This window comes from Poecilia latipinna, unplaced genomic scaffold (genome assembly GCF_001443285.1).
Source record: "Poecilia latipinna isolate Pla-1442-1.1 unplaced genomic scaffold, P_latipinna-1.0 Scaffold1107, whole genome shotgun sequence".
In the NCBI taxonomy this organism is placed as follows: Eukaryota; Metazoa; Chordata; class Actinopteri; order Cyprinodontiformes; family Poeciliidae; genus Poecilia; species Poecilia latipinna.
The window spans coordinates 28,261-48,330 of NW_015113723.1; the positions used below are offsets into that span (position 1 = coordinate 28,261).

The 20,070-nt window shown below is 37.0% G+C and overlaps 1 long non-coding RNA gene across 2 annotated transcripts in view; it reads right to left on the reverse strand.

The window, feature by feature from the left end:
* LOC106959670 (uncharacterized) overlaps positions 1-3,550 on the reverse strand; it is a 14,176-nt gene extending 10,626 nt beyond the window's left edge. The window contains exon 1 of one of the 2 annotated variants that reach the window (XR_001427411.1): positions 3,152-3,550. This is a non-coding gene — a long non-coding RNA (uncharacterized LOC106959670). Of the gene's footprint in view, positions 1-3,135 lie in introns of both variants that reach the window. The other variant, XR_001427410.1, reaches the window with a different exon arrangement.
* Positions 3,551-20,070: the final 16,520 nt, after the last annotated feature.

Below are 20,070 nucleotides of genomic sequence, written 5' to 3' on the forward strand. Positions count from 1 at the left end.
TCGGCACACCTCTATAATATAACATTCTAACAGGTAGTTTTATCAATACGTTCTGACACAGCTGGCCTTTTGAGAACATTCACAATGTTAATGTGAAATGAAAATGAGTTTTACACCCCCATAAAGATCCTTTAGCATCATAACATGATTACGTTTTACATGATTGTATAAAACATAATCATATTGTTTTACACACACAAAGGGATTCCATTTTTTTAATTAGATTTTCAGATAAAATACTTCATTAAATTATGCTTTACAATTTAGTGCTCTGTGTTCCAACGAGATGATTATTTGTGTTGCACAACACTCTCCCTTAAACCAAAAAGCTGTTGACGAATGCTAAGTGTTATAAGCAGCTATGGAGGGAGACAGCAAGGGACAGAAGAAAAGAAAGACCTAAAATGTCAAAGTGTGGGATCAATCTAAACTCAAAAGACGTTTTTGTTCCCTTCGCTAAGGACTCAAACTTTTATCTGTAATTGTCAGTACAGAATCTGACATGTTTTACATGTACAGGAAATACATTTTAGCTAACATTACCCGTACTCAATGACCAAAGAACTGATGGCATGGAAAAAACTGGCTTGGAGATACCCATTTTATGAAAAAATAAAGTCATATTTCAAATTTGCAACTGAAAATTGAGTGTAATATAAAAGACAGCATTTACTAATGCCTCAGTTTCTGTTTGGTTTTTGATTTTTTAAAAGTTAATGTAAAACATTTTGTTCCTCATCTGTTCTTGAGCTTTAAAAAGCTTTTTCACATTTCAAACTTGAAACTAAAAGTAATTTTTGAATCATTTTGCATTTTAAGAAATAAAATGTTTTCTTATTCCCATAACAAAGAACTGAATTGATTTTTACTACCATTTTCTCTTTCATCTTTCTTTTACTAGCTTAAGCAGCTATATTTTTTTTTTATTTGATTACTCAAAATAATCAATAGATTACTAAAATACTTGTCTACGACAAACCTGGACACATAGTGAGACTTTATCCCTGCTAATACTATAATTAAATGCTGACCAACAGGAAGGATAGAACAGAAATTCTGAAAATTAGGAATTTGTTAAAAAAAAAAGAAAAGACTACTAGCATCAGTGAAATTCAATCCCACAGATCAGACCACAGTGTCAAACTGTGTAGAGAATGTAACATATACAATATTGCTACATATTGATTATCAACCAGAACAGCAACACTCACATTGATCCAATATTTCCATATCGGTGCATCCCTACCTGTCAGTCAGACTTTTTACAACCCTTCAGAGATGTGATTTCTCATTTGTTATTATTTTTATTGGCTGAAATGTCCAAGTTCACTGTGTTCCTTTATCCAGATTTTATTCACACAATCCCGTGAGTTCCTATCAGATCATTAGAACCCCCCTCAAGCCCCTGGGAGCACTTCATGATTGAAAGAAACACAATCATCCATTGTGCTGAGGTCATTCTGCAGAGCTGGCATCACTAAATGAATTGCTGAGCTGCAATTTGCATGATAAGAGAGAGAGACAGCCAGCGAGAGAAAGAGAGACAGCCACAGAGAGAGAGAGAGAAAGAGAGAGAGAGAGAGAGAGAGAGCAAGCTGTGTGGATTTGCAGCAAGCCGCTGTCAACAAATAGTTGATGATGGCACACAGATCTGATTATATGATTATATAACTCTCACGGTTCCACAACACTTACAAACTTCACTAAGAGCTTAACTAATTTCTTCTGAACGTGTCCATTAACCTCCATTCAATTCAATGTGGATTTTCTACCAACTATAAATATCTTGTTTTACCAAATCTAGTTAACTTGATATGTAGCATCAAAATTTACAAGCAAGCAAAAAAAAAAAAAAAAAAAACCAAAAAACCCAAACAAACAGTCGTTTTAACAAAAAAATATCTCAAACTGTTTTGATGTAAAAAAAAAATATCTTAGGGGGGAAAAGGGGGGAGAGAGAACACGGATATGGCCTCTTTCGCTGAAGCTCCGATTCCTTCCCAACCTGTCAGGCTCGTTGTTCAGAATGGACCCTCAGCCTGGACAACGAAGTTCAATTTTAAAAACAGTGAACGTACAAAGCACCAGAAACACGACTGACCTGAACACGGCGCTGTCTATTTAGAACAAGCAGCTCCTTTTTGTCCTCCAGCTATACGGTTGTGCCTACCGGGTGTGCTGCTGTTTTCAGGCACACAGTGCTTGTCAGAACAAGAACAAGGGGTTGACAAAGGAATGTCCTGGAATGCTTGGTAAAAGGGCAGACTTGTTCCTTCTACTTCACACCTTAACCATTCCGGCCATAAAAAGCCTCAGCTGGGATTCAAACATCGAGTACATGTCTGGAATCCAGAAGGATGAATTCAAGCGTTCATATCAAGGTGCACACTGACAACACACTGTTTAGCATCTGATTCAACCTCTAATCTGGAACCAAACTACAATACCGTTTCCCTGTTTATGAGGAACGTGAACTACATTTGATTAGCTTTAGTACAAAATATAGAACATAAACCTGAAGTGTATTATTCTACACTGATGAATTCATAATTTATACACCTGTGACCTGTAGAGTAGATACTTTATCCAATTTAATGTCATCTACGAGTCAAGACAGTCTAGAAATCTCCACAATTAGTATTTAAAACAAGCAGATTAATTGGCTCCTTAATCTCAGACTGTGTATTAATGAGACTGTAACAGTGCAGAATACTGCAGTGAAGGTTGGGTCAGATTTGACCAGATTTTCGCAAAAAGGGTGGAATAACTCTTTACCCTGCTTCCAATCAGACACGAACTTCAGCTAACAGGTTAGATAACTTCTACAGCTTATTTAGCTTCGCCCCAACAAACGCCAGTCAAATACTGAACTACACAGTTTGGAATAAAGCATTACTCTACTAGTAATGTTTCTCTTCCGACCTAACAAAAACTTCGGTAGTTAGTACAGAGTGACTTATTACATCGATAAAGGTATCTTGCTAATTCCTGATCGCTGGCGGCTAAAGCTGAGTAAGCCAGCAACAGATGGCTACATCTTGTCCCACTACTGCTGCTGCTATGTGAGCTTAATATAAAGAGATCCCACTTCTCATCCCTGTTCACTGTGGAGTGTCGCGCGCAGCAGATACTCACCCTTTCTAGTACGTACTTTAAGTGTGTAGAGATGGACCCTCAAAACCCGGAGGCGCGTTTCCCACCGGTGTCCTGGTTACTCCTGACACTCGTCGCTGCTGTCCATGACCCACAGGGAGCACAAGGCGGAACTAGCTCCCACGAATTAGGTTTCAGTCTAGTTAAGCCACAAAACTAACTTTGAGTCCAGGAGGAAAAAAGTACAACGTAAATACATCCACTGAATATTCCGCAAACTTATTCCGCGTACATTAATATAAAGTATTCTCACTTTTTCTGTCGACAATTTGCTGTCAATGGGTACTTGGACGTTAACCTCCGAGGAAAGATTACATACTGAGGCGCATGCGTACTTCTGCTGGGGAAGTTGCTCCTGCACCTGACCTCCGAGCACGCACCGCGGGCACGGGGGTAAACCTCAATAACCACGTGACCGGACATTTTACAGGAAATGACATTTTCACGGGTTAAGTTTGTGTTAGAAGTGGTTAAAATGGTTAGAGGGGTTCAAGTTTAGCCGCCGAAACGTTTAGCATTTTTTCTAGAGAATACATCAAGTTAAAAATAAATAACTTAAGCATAATACATATGATCCAGTGAGTATCAGTGATTATCATAATATTGTTTGAATTTAATCTTAAGCATACAGGAAAAAACACAAAATTCACATATTCAATGTTTTGTCGTTAAACAAAACAAAATGAATCGTGATTGAAAATCTGAAATACACTGCAAAAGTATTCAAAGCCCTCTTACTTTTTCACATATTAAGTTACAACCACAAATTTCAGCATACTTTATTTGGGTTTTATAAAAATAGACTATGACAAGTTGTGTTTATGTGAAGTGGAACAAAACAAAGGCAGTTTTTAAAAAAATAATAATATTCAAGTAATAACATTTTTTTTTAATGTGGAGGGTACAATTGACTCAGCATACCTAGGAGGGCCCCATATGGGATAAATGTGGGCAACAAGATGGGTCTCACATGGTTTTGTCTGTGGTTTCCATGGTGACCCTACATGGGTGTGCCCAGATAGAAAATCTGTCTGGGCATGTAGGGCCACGATGGAAATGCAGACAAAACCATGTAGGACCCATATTGTTGTCTACATTTATCCCACATGCAGCCCACCTAGGTATGCAGCTGCACATCTGCAAGTCTTTTGGGATATTGTGCCAGCTTGTCAACGTAGGGATTAGCATATTTAACTATCCTTTTTTTTTTTTTGGACATTATTTCAGGATGACTCATCAGTGACTGTCAATTGTTCAAGTTTTGTACCAGATCATATTACATTTAATTAAATTTAGGTCTGGACATTGGACTTTTGTGCAATGTAATGAAACGTTGTTTTGTTTGTTTGTTTACTGTGTTGTTATTACCATGTAAAACACTTTGAAATGCCTGTGTGTAACATAGTTAATATTGTATAGAATTCCACTTGTCATTACTTCCCAGTTTGGGTTCATGTGTAAAGGGTGAAACAGCACCCCCTCCTGGTGGTTGGCAGGGTTAAATATAGTGAACACAAACATCTCGTTGCCAGTTCATGAGAGATGGGCGCGAGGTAGGTTCACTGAGTTTAACGCTCCAGTAAAATGCTATGTTAGCTTGTTGCTAACATGAAATGCTGTCCCTCGTAAGGTGCTGAACCCGCTGTGATGAACCTGATTCCTGATCAGTCCATATTCTGTTTCGCACAGATAAATGACGTTTCATCTCATCCTGTCTCCTGGCCCTTATTCACACAACAGAACTGATTTATGCTGATCGATCAGAATTACCGAGGTTACATGTGCTACATAAATAAACTTGATTTGACCGGGCCATTCCTGCTAAAAGGTCAACCTGTGCAACAATTTCACCAGTTTCTTTTCTCACATCTTGGTGCCTCCAAGATTGTTATGTATTTAGCATAATCTATTTTTGCACCATCAGGTCTTCAAGACGCACAATGACCCTCAGCTAAGTGGTTCCGAAGTGGCTGAATGATAACAAATCCCACGTAATGTTGTGACCATCACAAAGCCCTCACCTCAAGTAGGAGAACATCTGAAAAGGTTCAGCAAAAATATTTTAAGAAGCTTGAGGAAGAAAACTGAAAAGATTTGACCCAAATAATGAAGTTCAAAAGCAATTTCAAACACTGAACTCATTTCAGTGTCAGGAATGTAAATTCTTGATATTGAAATGATCAAAAATGAATCTCAGACATATTGTTTTTCTTCTTATTGTGGAATTTAGCATATAGAAGTAATTTAGGTGATTCTATCTGACCTAAAACAAGAGAGACAGTGAGGAAACAAAAGGTAGATGTGTCGATTTATTTGGTGTATGAAAACTTCTGGTTTCAACTATGGAGGCTAGAAAGCGTAAAGGTGATCTCCTGTGAGATCAGCACCTTTCAACTCATATAAACTATCGTCAAGATAACATATCATAGCTTGAGCAATTCTCCAAAAAAGAATGGGCAAAAAAATTGTAGTTTAATTTAAAGAAATACAATATTAAAGACTTGCAGATTGTAGTGAGAGTGGTCTAGACAAAGTACTGAAAAGGTAATGTGGATGCAAAGACTAAATAGGGAAATGGGGAGATAAAAGTTTTTTGATACTTTGTAGACTTATTCCCCCAACCCCTCCCAGTTCATACAAATTTTAATGTCAGATAAAATTGTTTAAGAAAATATTACAGGCAGTTTGGAAATTCTGATTATTAAATAGTGACATTTAATAACGCAGGTAAAGTCCCACTTTTTAAGCAGAAATAAACCTTTTGACATAGAGCCGTAATACTCCACTTGTGAAAGTAAATCTTTTGGGTTTCTCTTTAGCACTCAGAGAACTGTTCTCTGCATAAAGAGGGAAAAAAGATCCACTTTTGACAATGCACCACTTCAGTGTACTATGTGTGAAAGAAAAAGGAGTGACTGCATGTTTTGAAAAGTATGCCGATTTTAAAATTAAACTGCTATATAAAATTTCTCATCATTAGATAAGAGCTACTAGATAAGATAAGAGCTGCCACTGCTTATAATCTTTTTAAAATAACCCTTGGTGTTAAATATTTTGGATTGGAGTTCAGTTTTCTTAAAATGCTCCATCCAGGTCAGTTTGACCTTCAACTACGTAAAATCTTATGCTACGTATTTATAATTATAACTCTTTTTGTTTTGGACTGAAACACACACACACAAAAGTTGAACAACTCTGACCTCTTCTGGCCATTTCTCCAACTACAACATCATAGCAGGACCTCTGTTCATCCCTTTGAACGCTACATACCTCATATCAGTGTGATAGTCTGCCACCTAGCGGTCATACTCAGGTCATGCTGCTGATTTACAGGGTACGGGTCATTATTGGAGATCAAGGGCACGCCGTCCAGCAGTTTTGTAGCTCTGAAATAATCATAGTGTACTCTAAAATAAGAGCAGAGATGTCTTACTAAATTATCCTCTCTTTGGATTCAAACAACATGGAGAAAAATGATCTTGATTAAACTCTTTCCCTCCGTTTTTCTTCAGTAACCAAAGAACAAGGTATCAAGGTTAGAACTGATAAAGAAAGGTGTGTGTCTTTTGTTTTTCGTCTGTAAACACAAACAGTACTGCTGTATGCGGTGGGAAATGCAACTGCAGACATTCCCAGTTCACAGTTGTTTTGTTTTTTAGTCTGCAAACTCTTGTGAACAGCTGTCTGTGGGAGTCACCGCTGCTTATGAAGGAACAGTTAGAAGAAAGCATTGCCTGCCTGTGACCTTTCCACTGACCCAGACGTTCAGAGGTCCACACAGTGTTTCCCACCCTGTTTCTGGAGCTATTTATAGGATTACATTTTTTTTTTTTTTTTTTAGCTGACCTTACTGGTTTTGGGCAAAAGTGTGGAAATATGTTTTATTGTTAAAGGAGGGAGATATTATGATTCAAGGAAAATGGGAAACTTTTTATAGCTACATTGTTCGATTCTGCCTGTCAACAGCCGGTTATTTTTTATTTTTCTTTTCATCAGTGGCCTTGGATAAAGCAAAGACTTCATGAAATTTTAAAAAATTACATTGCATGTAAATAGGTTGTTGGTGGTTGGAGTTGATCACATGCCTGATATATAAATCATTACCCAACTGTACCTAGATTGTTGAACTTTCTTCTTAGAGGCTGTTTTCATCCAATATTTTATTATGCTCATCTTTAACTCTATTTTGAGTTAAATTTTACTCTGAAAATGTAACACTATGGAAAGATTTAAATTAACACCAGTTCCAATAAGGACCAAATAGACTCGGACACAATGTTAAATTTAATACTGCAAAATTTACTGTATACTTTGCTCCTTGAAACAGCTATTAGAACATTCACTACCTTGGATAAAAAGCAATGCAACACGAAGATCTAGTCTGCAGGCACAGCACAGGACTCATGGTAACCCACTTTGGTATCCAAACCTCAGAATATGATTTATCTAACAAATGCTGCCTCTCTCTTACACTGAGTTGTTACACAAAGGATGTGTCAATGCTTTTGATTGACATTCTGCATTAACTTTCCAAGTGCAAGATAGTCACTCTTGGGTTTCCTGAAGGTGTTGATTCAGAGTGTGTCATACAAACTTTTACACCACAAAAAATGTGTTAAATCCATATATCTGTCCATTATCTAATATATGGTCCTTTGGTCATTGGGCAAGAGGCAGACAACTCACCAGTCCACGCAGAAACAAATCCCAAATCACAGACATACCCCACCCCAGTTGTGCAGTCCATAGAGGGGTCCACTGGGACAAAAAAAGTTCCCTCTCATATATGTCACACTTTGAGTACATAAAGTCTAAAGATAATTTGCCAGTCTGCATTGTGATCTGACAATGACCTCCTTTATCTTAAATTTGGAACCAGTGTACAAAAAAAGGAAACCGGACCCGGTGCACCCTGAAAGTACTGACTACAAACATGCTGGATGGCACCAGACTGGCAAATTTAAGACCAGCACAATGCAGGAGCTGTTTGATCTGTCCCACCCACGTCTTTAAGGTTATTTTTAGTTAGCTCAATTATTTTTGACTGCTTTGTTCGATGTTGAGTTCCTCTAAAATCCTCCGTAAAATCAAGAGAGAGAGAAAGAGAGAGAGAAAAGCTGCTGACCAGCTGTGACTGTTTCAACCATCAATCACGAGTCAGGCAGAGCAATTCTGGATTCAGTCTTACGTTAGTTAACTTTAGTTAACTTTATAAGTCTTTTTGTTACTGGATTATCAAGAGGTAATGGCTCTTTACTTGACAGAAACCTTTAAATAGGACACTGTTCTGTTGAGTTTGTTGTTGGTTCAGCGTGTTAAGCTGGCAGGTGTTCATTTTCTTTTATAACACCTAATAACTTCTATTTGACACTTTGACAATAATGAGGGTGTTCCTGGTGAACTTTGAATACAGAGGTTAATATGTTACTACCACATTAGTTAATATATACATAGGTTGTTTTCATCAGAGAACCTGTTTTATTATGTCATATCTATCCCTAATTGTTCCACCATTACAGTCTGATTAGTTTCAGGGATTAACTTGTATCTATCAATCATTTTATTTCTCTCTCTCTCTCTCTCTCTCTCTCTCTCTCTCTCTCTCTCTCTCTCTTTTTCTCTCTCTCTCTCTCTTTTAATAAAAAACACATTTTGTGACAAAATATCCATCCATTCTACTGCTAAAATGTTTACTTTTGGGACTCAGTTAAAATTTTTAACCAAGTTAATGATCACATTTTATCTGAAAACCACACTGAAAAAAGAGCATTGTTGTTGAAACAGTTTTAATTCAAAACCCCTTTTTGATGCTAAATTAATCTACAAACACACTTTTGAGCTCAACAAGAAACATATTTATTGTTCTCGATCTGTTATTAGACTCTTCAGCTATCAGATTAGTGCAAAGTCTTAAGTTCAGTGTTTGAGAATAATAGACCTGCCTCCACTTTCATTGTGCCACCCTGCAGGAAGCAGACAGGAAAACAATACGCTCATCACTGAGGCTGATTACACCCTGCACTATCACGGTATCTCCCAAACACTAGATAAGACAATGCCAAGCAATCATATAAAGGAAACTATGAATGACTCAGAACTATAGCTGACCTTGTTAATGACATTCTGAAACCTGCAACCATAAAAGATGACAGTGACTCTAAGTTCCTGTTCAAACTATTCATTTTGTAAAACTGTCTAATAGTGATGGAATACTAGGGCCACGCTAAGAAAATGTAAAAATAAAATGACAAGAATAAAGTCGTAATATTACAATTTTACTCTCAAAATATGGCTTTATTCTCATAGGATTTATTTTTGTAATATTATGAATTCATTCTTGTAATTCTATAACTTCATTCACATACTTTTTCTTATTATCACTGTAATAATCCCTAATAATCTCACTGAGCCTTTGCACATGATGTCATGTTCTTTAGGAAGCCGCTCACACCACCATTTCTGACTTCAAATAATTTGGATGTAATAATTTCTATGGATTACTGCATATTTTTTCTTAGTGCTACAGTCTTCATGATTAAATTTTTTTTAGCCCAAAAATGTTGAAGTTCACTTTTTATTTTTTTTTTGCTAAGTGAGCATGTGAGAAAAGAAAAACCCAGACAACACAGTTTCACTTCAAGCTGTTTAAAATTTAAAGCAACTCTTTGACTTTTATTGCCTGACTTCTCAAACAAAACAAAAAAACCCCTCAAAAAACAAGTTTATATGATGATTAGTCAGAAAAAATGGACGCGTTCATTCTGAACTGTAGTTACTGACAACATGCAATCAACACAGTCCAGACTTTACACTCAGGTAAGTTTGCTCTAAACCTGACATGACGCGGCTCACAATGGAAAGAGCCAGAGTTTTGGATAATTTTTGTTTAATTTGGACACATTATGGTTTATGATGGCGAGATCACAGTTTTATTATCAACTGAAGAGAAGAAAACAACACAAAACCCTCTGAACGCAACTTCCTCCTTCACAAACAATATAAACCAAAATGGATTTTAGCAGTTAAAGGATTTCTCTTTTGTCCTTGGTAAAAGACCACGAGTCATTTCTCACACTAGCACCAGACTACTGTTTGTTTAGGTTGTAATTACCCAAAATGCATTGCACTGTAGTCCACTTCCTGTGGAGCGTTCTCTGGTCCACTTTCATCCACATGTGCATTCGAACCACACCAGAGTTCAATTTTTCTTTTTTTTTTTTTGGCAAAACAATCACAAAAAAATCACAAAATCCTGGAGGGACTGAAAATATGTTCAGTATTATATAATTTTAAGGATTTATTTATATTTTAATGGTTTAACTGATTTTATTAATACATTCTAGCACAACCGGCCCTTTAAGAAGATTCATGATCTTGGTTTGGCCAAAAAGGAAAATGAGTTTGACTCCCATGCCCCAAAGGATAAACCATCAAAAACATTGGTTAGTTTAATCTGGCAGCTGAGCATAAAAAACGATGTTCATAAAGAGAGTCAGATAAGAAATGGAGTCGAGTTGCATTCTCTACAAAAGCTCATTGTTTGTTGTTATAACTGTTGGGCTCACAGGGTCACTGCCTGAAAACACAAAGAAGATTTAAAGATTTATTAAGACAGACAGTTTCTTTTTCTCCAGACGGGAGCCTAGTGCTTTGTATTGTGTGGCACAATGTTAGAGACTCAAAACCTGATCCACCCTTCCTACTGTGACCTTCTCCTGTGTCATCATGAATAAAGGTCATCACGCTGGGCGTCCCAGGTTGTTAAACATGAGCATCTGAGCGTGGGCATCATGGAAATCAAACGACTGTTTGTGGCACATGTCTATAATTAGCTGCCCAAAGATCTGCAGAGGGTCCGACAGGCGTCACCGAAACAAAAGCATCTGAACTTCTGGAACTTGTGACAGCGTAGATTGATAGGACGGAGGTTCTGGCCCAGTCATTGTTTAAAAGATGATAAACGTTCCCAGAAGGGAATTAGATCACCCTGCACCCCCCCTGAGCTGTGTTATGATATGTTAGGGATGGAATTTACCTGCTTAAATTTACATTCCTTTGTGAACACGATGGTCGTGATTTGTGATGGTTTCATCGTCCATAGTTTAGGTCAGTGTTCTGTTAGTGGAAAAACCCAATGAAGAAACAAAGCAAAAAGGAAAAAAGAGGAGCTTTTTTTTTTTTTGACCAGATTTATTTTAACCAGATCAGACCAGTTGAGTCTCACTGAAATGTGACATTTTGAACCTTTGGCAGATGTTTTTACTTTCTATATTTTTCTGTCCTCTGGTCTTAGATGCCACTTGGCCATCATACAGAGGCTGCAGCTATGGGGTCATGTTGACCTATTGACCTCTGCAAACAACAACTGGTATGGAAGTCTAAGCTGATAAGGTTTATGAAATGATAACCACAATACCAACATTATTGATGGACTTTGCTTTACAAAATCAATCAAACACATTATTAGTGCTCTGATAGATCAACTATGCTGGACCTCCAGTATTCATGGGAGTGGCCCATTCTGCTTGTGTTCCTTAGTGTTTTCAGTCAGGTTCTTCAGATGTATTTATTGAGCCATCTGTTAATAACACAGCATATGTTTTCAGATTAATTTGGCAACATAAACACAGAGCAGCTGTAGTCCAAGGCTTATCCCTAACCGACACATCTCAACGGCCCAATTTCAAGGCGTTAAAATACAAAGTAAAACATTTTTTTATGTCATGTTTGATTTATACGGCATTTTTAATTTAAAATAGTGAGTTGATTGTGCTATAAAAAAGTACTATGTGCCTGGAAAACACATAATACTGACCATTTAATATTTCTTGTGGTATTGCACATCTCTGTTGATTGCACAGATAGATTTTCATACATTATAAGAGAGCATTACTTTTTAATGCACAAATATTCATGCACATTTTGTACATTTCTTTTTTAAAATGATCTTAGCTTCACATTCCTCAGATCAGAGTATGCTACTTTTGATTAACTAGACATTATTTGATGTTGTAATTTTGCCCTTACCGAATAGCATATTATTTTTAATTTTGTTTTTCTATCTTATTTATTTATATGTATATGTACTAATCATTTTTTAATCTTTGTGAGAACTGACATGCCTTGACATCCTGTCATTTTGCTGCTATTACACCTAAAGGGTATTTCTATTCTATTCTATTCTATTCTATTCTATTCTATTCTATTCTATTCTATTCTATTCTATTCTATTCTATCCTGTACATTTATGTTTGCAGCAGCTTTTTGCTTATTGTTTTGCTAACTTTTTTGAATCCTGTCTGGACAAGTTTAAAGGAAAGTAAAACTGAGGAGGAAAATACAATGCCTTCTTCTTTTGTTTTGGCTTGTAGAGATTTCCTAGATAAGAGTTTCAAAAAGTTCCCCAGAAGCTCATAACAAATGTGAATATTGATACAACCAGATGCATGTGGTTCAGATTACAGTGACAGAGCTCCCACAGCTAGAAAAAAAATAAAAAAAAAAATATATATATATATATATATATATATATATATATATATATATATATATATATATATATATATATATATATATATATATATATATATATATATCTGGTAAATGTGCTGGTCATCAAAATCTAATAATGTCATGATGATATAAATATGTATGTTTTTAACAGAAGTTTGAAAATGAGAAAAAACCGTTTTGGAATTTGAAATAGTCATTCTGTAACAACATGTCAGAGGGTGAAAAGAACAGGTGGACTGAATAACACTAACGATGACTGCATTCCATTCCGCAGAGCCAGCTCCACGGGGCCACCTCTGCCTCAATGATTTAATATGGGACACCTCATGGAACAAAACAATTTTTCATCCCAACGTTTTGGAACATTCAAACAGAGAAAAGGTCTCACATCATATAAGAGAAGAACCCTGTCTGCACTACTAAATACAACTGAAGAAAGTTAAAGTTTATGGATTAAACTCAGGCTTAGAGGCATTTTCCTGAATCTGTACACCTCAGAGGCTGGGCAGTAGGTATCGATATAAAACACTAACGTGAGCAGATGACACTCAGTGTGATTCATCCCGGCTCAGGTGTTACTGTGTGCTGCTGTTCAACATGCTGATTCTCATACGACCACCATAAAAACTACGCAGTTCTGACTCATGAGCTCTAGCAACACGTTAGTCATGTTTTAAAATAATATGAATCTTTAGAAAGTTGACGTGAATAAAGTTATTTATATGTAATGCAAAATGTGTGACCCAATTTACCAATACTTGTATTATCATTTATCCATTACATAATTTGGGAATTGTATAGCATTACTACACAATACTTTTCCTTTGTTTTCCATCCTAGCTTTCTACACAAACCATATTTCTTTCACTGCCTCAACCATTTTAACCGTTATTGTTAAGTAGTCTGATTTAATCCAAGTGATCTATTTCAGCTCATAATTTCTTTGTAAGAGAGATCATCTCTTACATGATCTCCATTCTACTCATGTTTCCTTCTAGAACCACCTGGCTGGACCTCTGTTGAATTAGGTCATTCACTAAAATATTTTATGTTAAATATTTTTATTAGTCATTAATTTGTATGAATTTGTTTTCACTTTGACATAAAATGTTTTTTTTTTAATGATTATTTTTGTCAGAAAGACAAATCTTGTTGATCATGATTGATTTGTAAAAACAATATTAGACTAAAAAGAAATCGAAGGCGGTGAAGACTTTTTATGTTCTGTACGCAGAAAACATTTCTAGATACTTTCCTCCTGTTTGGACTTGTCAGAATCTCTCACACCTGCATTTTGGAGTGAGGCCAGTCTTTGTCTCTTCCCATTTAGAACATTTTAGATTATCTTAGATCATTTGCTCTTAAATGTGACAGTTTGTTAAACTATCTAACATCTTCATCAGAACTTCTGTGCAATCACCTATTAGGAATGACTTCACCATTTTTATCACATTTCAGAAGGTCCATAGATATTGGTGATACACCTGGATTTATCCATGGAAAATCCCTGTTTTTTTTATTTTTTTTTTTATGTTTTGTTTTTTTTAAGCCCTCCACCGTCACTGCAGGTGATATGAATCGTTCTAAGAGCTTATCTGAAACGGAAGGAATTCTTGCCAAACCTTCTCTGACTGGCGTTATTGTTTTTACCCGTCACGTTTGGAGGACAAGGTGGTTTTTTGGATTTACTGTAAGTGTCAGATGCCACGCATCACAGCGCCTGGGGAGAAAAGGAAGAGAAACTACTTGGACAAACAATGTTTCAGTGTGATGAGGTGTGACGCTTTAGTCTTAGAGATCAGTGAATAATTCACGTGTAAAGTCCTGTTTAGAGTACATCTCAGACAGATGCGGTGCCTTAAAAGCCTGTTCAAACCCATCAATTTTTTTCTCATTTTGCTGCAATACAAGTCTACAGGCCAACACAAAGAACCAATAGAAAAATGCATATGTTTCAACATTTTTTACAAAGACAACAAAACAAATGACCATTTTTTAGGCTAAAAATTTTGCCCAGTATTTTCTGCAAAGACAGTCTAATCTCTGTCGCATTGCAGGAGGTCTGAGCTTTAGTCTTCAAGTCTTACCACAGATTTATACAGTGGATTAATTCCACACAGACTGATGTTTCTAAGCCATTTTTTCTGTTAATTATGATAACTACATCCTCACTGACAGAGTGGAAAAATGTGTGGTGCTGTGTGAAGCATTTTGTCGTTTGTCATTGACATTGGGGTTCCTCAAAGATGTATTTTTGGTTCACTTTTGTTCAATGTCTATGTTCCCCCCCTGGCTCAGAATATTATCGTCTCTTTTGATGCACATCTGGACATAATCAGTTGGTACCCGTCTGTTAATGACCAGAAAACCTATAATGGTCACCAAAATAATTTTAAACTGGCAAAGGTAATAATGAATACAAATTTACTGAAACTCAACCAGTGAAAATCACACATTGCTTTTTAAATTGTGGTTAAAATTTAAAACAAAATCTTTTTAAAGAACTAAACTAGTAAAACCGGCCTGGACAAAAATGGTACTGCCTATTTATAGAGTGAAAAGTACTCACTGTGCTGGTTGGTGATGTGGTGTGTGCAGAGTGAACATCAATCATTACTCTGCTTAAAGTGAATAAAAAATATAACATTTAACCTTCGAATTTTATATCAAGCAAATAAAAATAACATTTTAGTTAAGAAATGATGGCTTAATGAAGAGTTGGTGTAATATCTACTTTAAACTTTCCATAACTTCAGTCCTGAATGTGCCGCTGTGTTAACTGATCTTCATGATGCCACTCGTCCGCCATTGTTCTCTAATAAATCTACTTTGTTTTCACACAGTAGCCATAATCATCTAATTAAAACGTCTTCTGTTCACTAATTTGCTGACTTCCCAATGCAGTAGTTTGCTCTGGATTTGATTTAGGGTGAACATATTTCCAAGTATTGTTTCTCACCTAGAAATAGAAAGCGTAACACATAAACTCCTAATGAAGTGCTTTAAATGTTGTGATGCAAAGTGATTCAATGGGCATGAACACTTTTCCAAGGCACTTGCACAACATTTTTCTTGGATTTGTAAGATTTTCCACCAAACATCCACATTTAGAACAACATCAGAGGTGAGGAAGCTCCTCTCATGTCAGTAAATTACAGCTGTGGGAGGAATGGATGCAGGAATTCTCCACGCCTGACTTTCTGGTGTTCACCCGGAGAAGCAGGTGCTCACTTCCATTTTTGGAGAGTCTTTGTCAGGGACAACATAACCAAGACATGAATCAAGCTTTGCTCTTTAGTTTTGCACGCTGCACACTGAAGCATGATGTCATTTGTGTGGAGTATCAAACATTAAGCCACAGTACACAGATTAATGCAGGACTTGCTTGCTGCGTCTTGAGGTTTTGTCTGAGATTTAAGGAGAACTGATATCACTGAATAATAAATACTGAGTTACAATCTGCAGGCAGGTGGATCAATTATCAGCTCAGATTTAGTCTTTGTGACCTTGTTTGGCTGAGAGCAGCTGTGGTGACACTTTCTGTTTCCTCTGACGTTAGCAGGGGAAGCTGCACATCAGGGGGTCTGTGGCAGCATCCAATCATGCATCGAATGTGTTTGTAGATCATTGTTAGTCATTCAGTTGGTCTGCTGAGTGAATGTTCAACCTTCAGTGCAATGACACAAAACTATGGCATTTCACACCATGCATTTCTATACATGGTGTGAAATGCGTGAGACCAGAAATGATGACGTTTTTGGCTCAGGTGACCGTCCGCTCCTCCTTTCTGCATTTTACTGTTACAGGAAGCTAAACATGGGTAGGTAGAAGAAACAGACAGAAAACAGGAGAGTGAGAAGGATTAACAGAAGCTTTTCAAAATGGTTGAAAGACAGTAAGTGAGTTATGTCAGTGCATCAAGAGGAGGACTGTAAATATTCGGGTTGTTACTGGAATGACAGATCACCAGCTGCATTCCCATTGAACATAGAATTGTACAATTTGACATTTCAAAAATAAATTTGCTTTTTAGCAATTTCAAAAAGACAAATTTTTCGATGAAAAATTTTGCCACTAAGATGAGGTGTGTTTTTTGATGACTTCTCGTGTTAACAAAGTTGTTCACTTGTAATTTTCATTGAGTTTCTTATTTAATGTAAACACTGCAACTGCAAAATTCATTTTTTTCTACATTAGTGGAATAACAACAAGGTTTTGTGCACATTTATATTGGAAAAGCAGCTACTGTTTTCCTGTGACTGTGAGCTGTTTTTTTTATAATATAAAATATGAGAAGAAAAATAAAAGAACATCTTTGTGGATATTTTGTTGTTCAGACAGTAACTGTTTGTTTAATTAGACAGTGAATCATAAAACAGATAAATTATAGAACTTGGAAAGGCAACAGTTCAGTCTAATATTAGACGGAGGTGTAGGAAAAGGCACTTTTCCTACACCTAAATAATATTTAAATATTTAAATGTTTAAATATTTAAATATTTAAATATATTTAATATTTTTAAATATTTAATATTTTAAAATATTTATTTTTAAAATAAATATTTAAAAATATTTTAAAAATATTTCTTTTTAAAAAGTGGAGGCTACATTGTGTCTGGATACAAAGTGTGTTGTTGTGCCCATAAGGGGTTTACCTGCTTTAGCTATGAGAAGTAACACATGATCTGTTGCCTTGTTATTTATAGCAAAAGTATGAACTAGTTTCTGTTTATCTCAGCCATATTTAACGTAGGCATCAGATGGAATCAAGCTTTGTGTAGTCTGGTTGATTCGATCTAGATCAGTAGATGGAAACACGACAAATTCACATTTTCTCTCTTCTTTTTTTCAACACTTGAAAAGTTTGCACAAAATTTGCATGCCAATTGTTTGGAAACATAGCTATTGTGGCACTGAAGCACTTTATATAAAATTACATATATATATATAATATATAGAAAATCTTGATAAAAAAAAAAGATAACTGCTTTTTTAGGAACATCTTGAATGGTGCAGCCCACTAGTAGAGTAAAGCTCTGATACACAGTTTAAAGATGACGAGTTACTTAAAACACGTCCATGTGGTACCAGTGGACGTGTCTGTCAGGACCGTGTCCCTGGCCTTGTTCACACTGTCCGTCCCTCACGTCTTCACATGTCCCTGTTTTCTTTCCGAAGTCAGAAGATGGAGATCGCCTGGTGCCACAAAAGGAAATCAGAGATTTCCATCAGGAGTATTGCACCGAGGACAGTGAGTGTTTACAGAGCAGTAAAGATTGTTTACACTGTTACAATGTGAGAAGACGATGCCCGTTTAGTGGCTATCGCCTCATCTAGCCTACGTGTGCCCACACACAGCAGAAGAAATAGCAATCTCTACCATCAAGTGAAAAATGTCATCCAGTGCAGGCCTGCTGAAAAGCTTACATTAAGAGAATAAAGATGGATCTTCTCCTTAAGCAGACAGGAATGTCTGGGACTATTACTGGAAGAAACAATGCTGACAGTTCCTTTAGGAAACACTGACTATATTCATTTTACTCTGCTAAACATCTCTGTCTTTGAGTGATTATGTCGCTTAATGGATGTCACCTCTGAACTCAATGAGGAAACATCCAGGAATGCCTGCTATTCCAAACAGCTCAGTGACTGTTTATTCTTGACTCTTAAAGGAAGTTCTCTGAAGTCATGACTCCTGTTCTGGAGCGACTGGAAAGTTCCTCTTCCATGCAGCGAGACGACCACTTCAACTCGCTGTCACTATCTGAGGCTGCTTTCCTTCCTGCCAGTCGGAGGCCAGACTTCATGTTTTGGTACCAGAGGTGTTTGGGCAGCCAGTGGAGATGGATCAGTCTGTTCCGCGAGCTAACCGGGTTGACTCAGAAACAAACCCAGGAAGCGAAAGAATGTACAGACAGGCACTTGGTGTGATCACAGTCGGACTTGGACTGGATCTGAGCTGGAAACACGAAAACAGATGAGGTGGCATGATGTTTCTGTTTAGAGACAGACTCATAGGATGTTTTCAGACTTCTAACCTGTGCAGAGGCTTTCAAGGTGCAACAGGTTCTTGGACAGTTTGTGCAAACAGCATGGTTTTCAAAGACTTTAGCTTTATGAGTCTTGATCTCCAGAAACTACAACTGGATCTCAATCAACTTGAAAACTGAAATGCAATTACCTTTCTTGTTGCTAATGAATTCAAGTTCCCAGAAGAAGGGCAATTATTTTCTACTACTTTTATTTTAAAAGTCAAACTCTTCTCAGTTCTTAATTAATTCCACTTGACCTCAGAATCCTTGAATCTTAGCTTCACATTATAAAGTGCAGTACAGAACAACATTTTCTGTTGTTTTACATGGAGTGAGAGAGACACAGCATATCTGCAACTTAACTTGACAGAACATGTTGATATGAAGCCATTTTTACTTCCAAAGAAGATACAAAGATAATGCTCCACGTGTGTAAACTTTTATGCTGTATACAACATGTACATAACCACTTATACAGTTTGCAGCAACAAGGGGAGGTCATTTGTGAAAAGTTTTTTTTTTTTTTTACCTCTCTTTTTATAAGCTCTTTGTTCTACAAGGTAGATGTAAAGCTTTAGCGTGAATACGGTTCTGGCTGAGGTTAGGGTTAGGAACAGACAAAGCATTCTTGGGTTAGGCATAAATACAGTCATTAAAATTAATGGAAGTCAATACAATGCAATATGTTTGGATAAATGTACAAGGATGTGTGTGTTTCTCTGGTAGACTGGGGACCAGTCCTGGGTCCAGTTGGAGGACCCCCAAGTTGGTGGGGCCCAACTGTGATCCTGCAAGGACAAGCTGGTACAGACGATGGATGGATGGATGGATGGATGGATGGATGGATGGATGGATGGATGGATGGATGGATGGATGGATGGATGGATGGATGCGGGTTTTAGTTCAATATCTCTACATATGACAGGACTTTCACAAAAATGTAACATGCTTTTGTAAACATGAATTTGAACTGACAAAAGAAAACAAAGACTAGATTACACACATTAACACAGTAATTAATACTGCGCGGTGCCGATGAACTGATTACATTTATTGACAATCGAGCGATCTCCTCCCCCATCCAACCCCTATCAACTCTCTGCGTCGGCTATAAACACGCTCTTGTTTTCCTGTCGTTTGTCCTCATCCACCAGCTCTGTCCTGGAATTCAGCAGGAATGCAGAAACAGCATCCTGTTTTCATTTAGTGCTCTGACTCAGCCATTCAGACTCTGTCGCACACGTCGGCCCTTTAATTCTAGATGATGTCAGGTTGGATCAGGGGTGGGCGACTCCAGGCCTCGAGGGCAGGTGTCCTGCAACATTTAGATGTGTCTCTGCTTCAACACACCGGAGTCAAATAATGAGGTAGC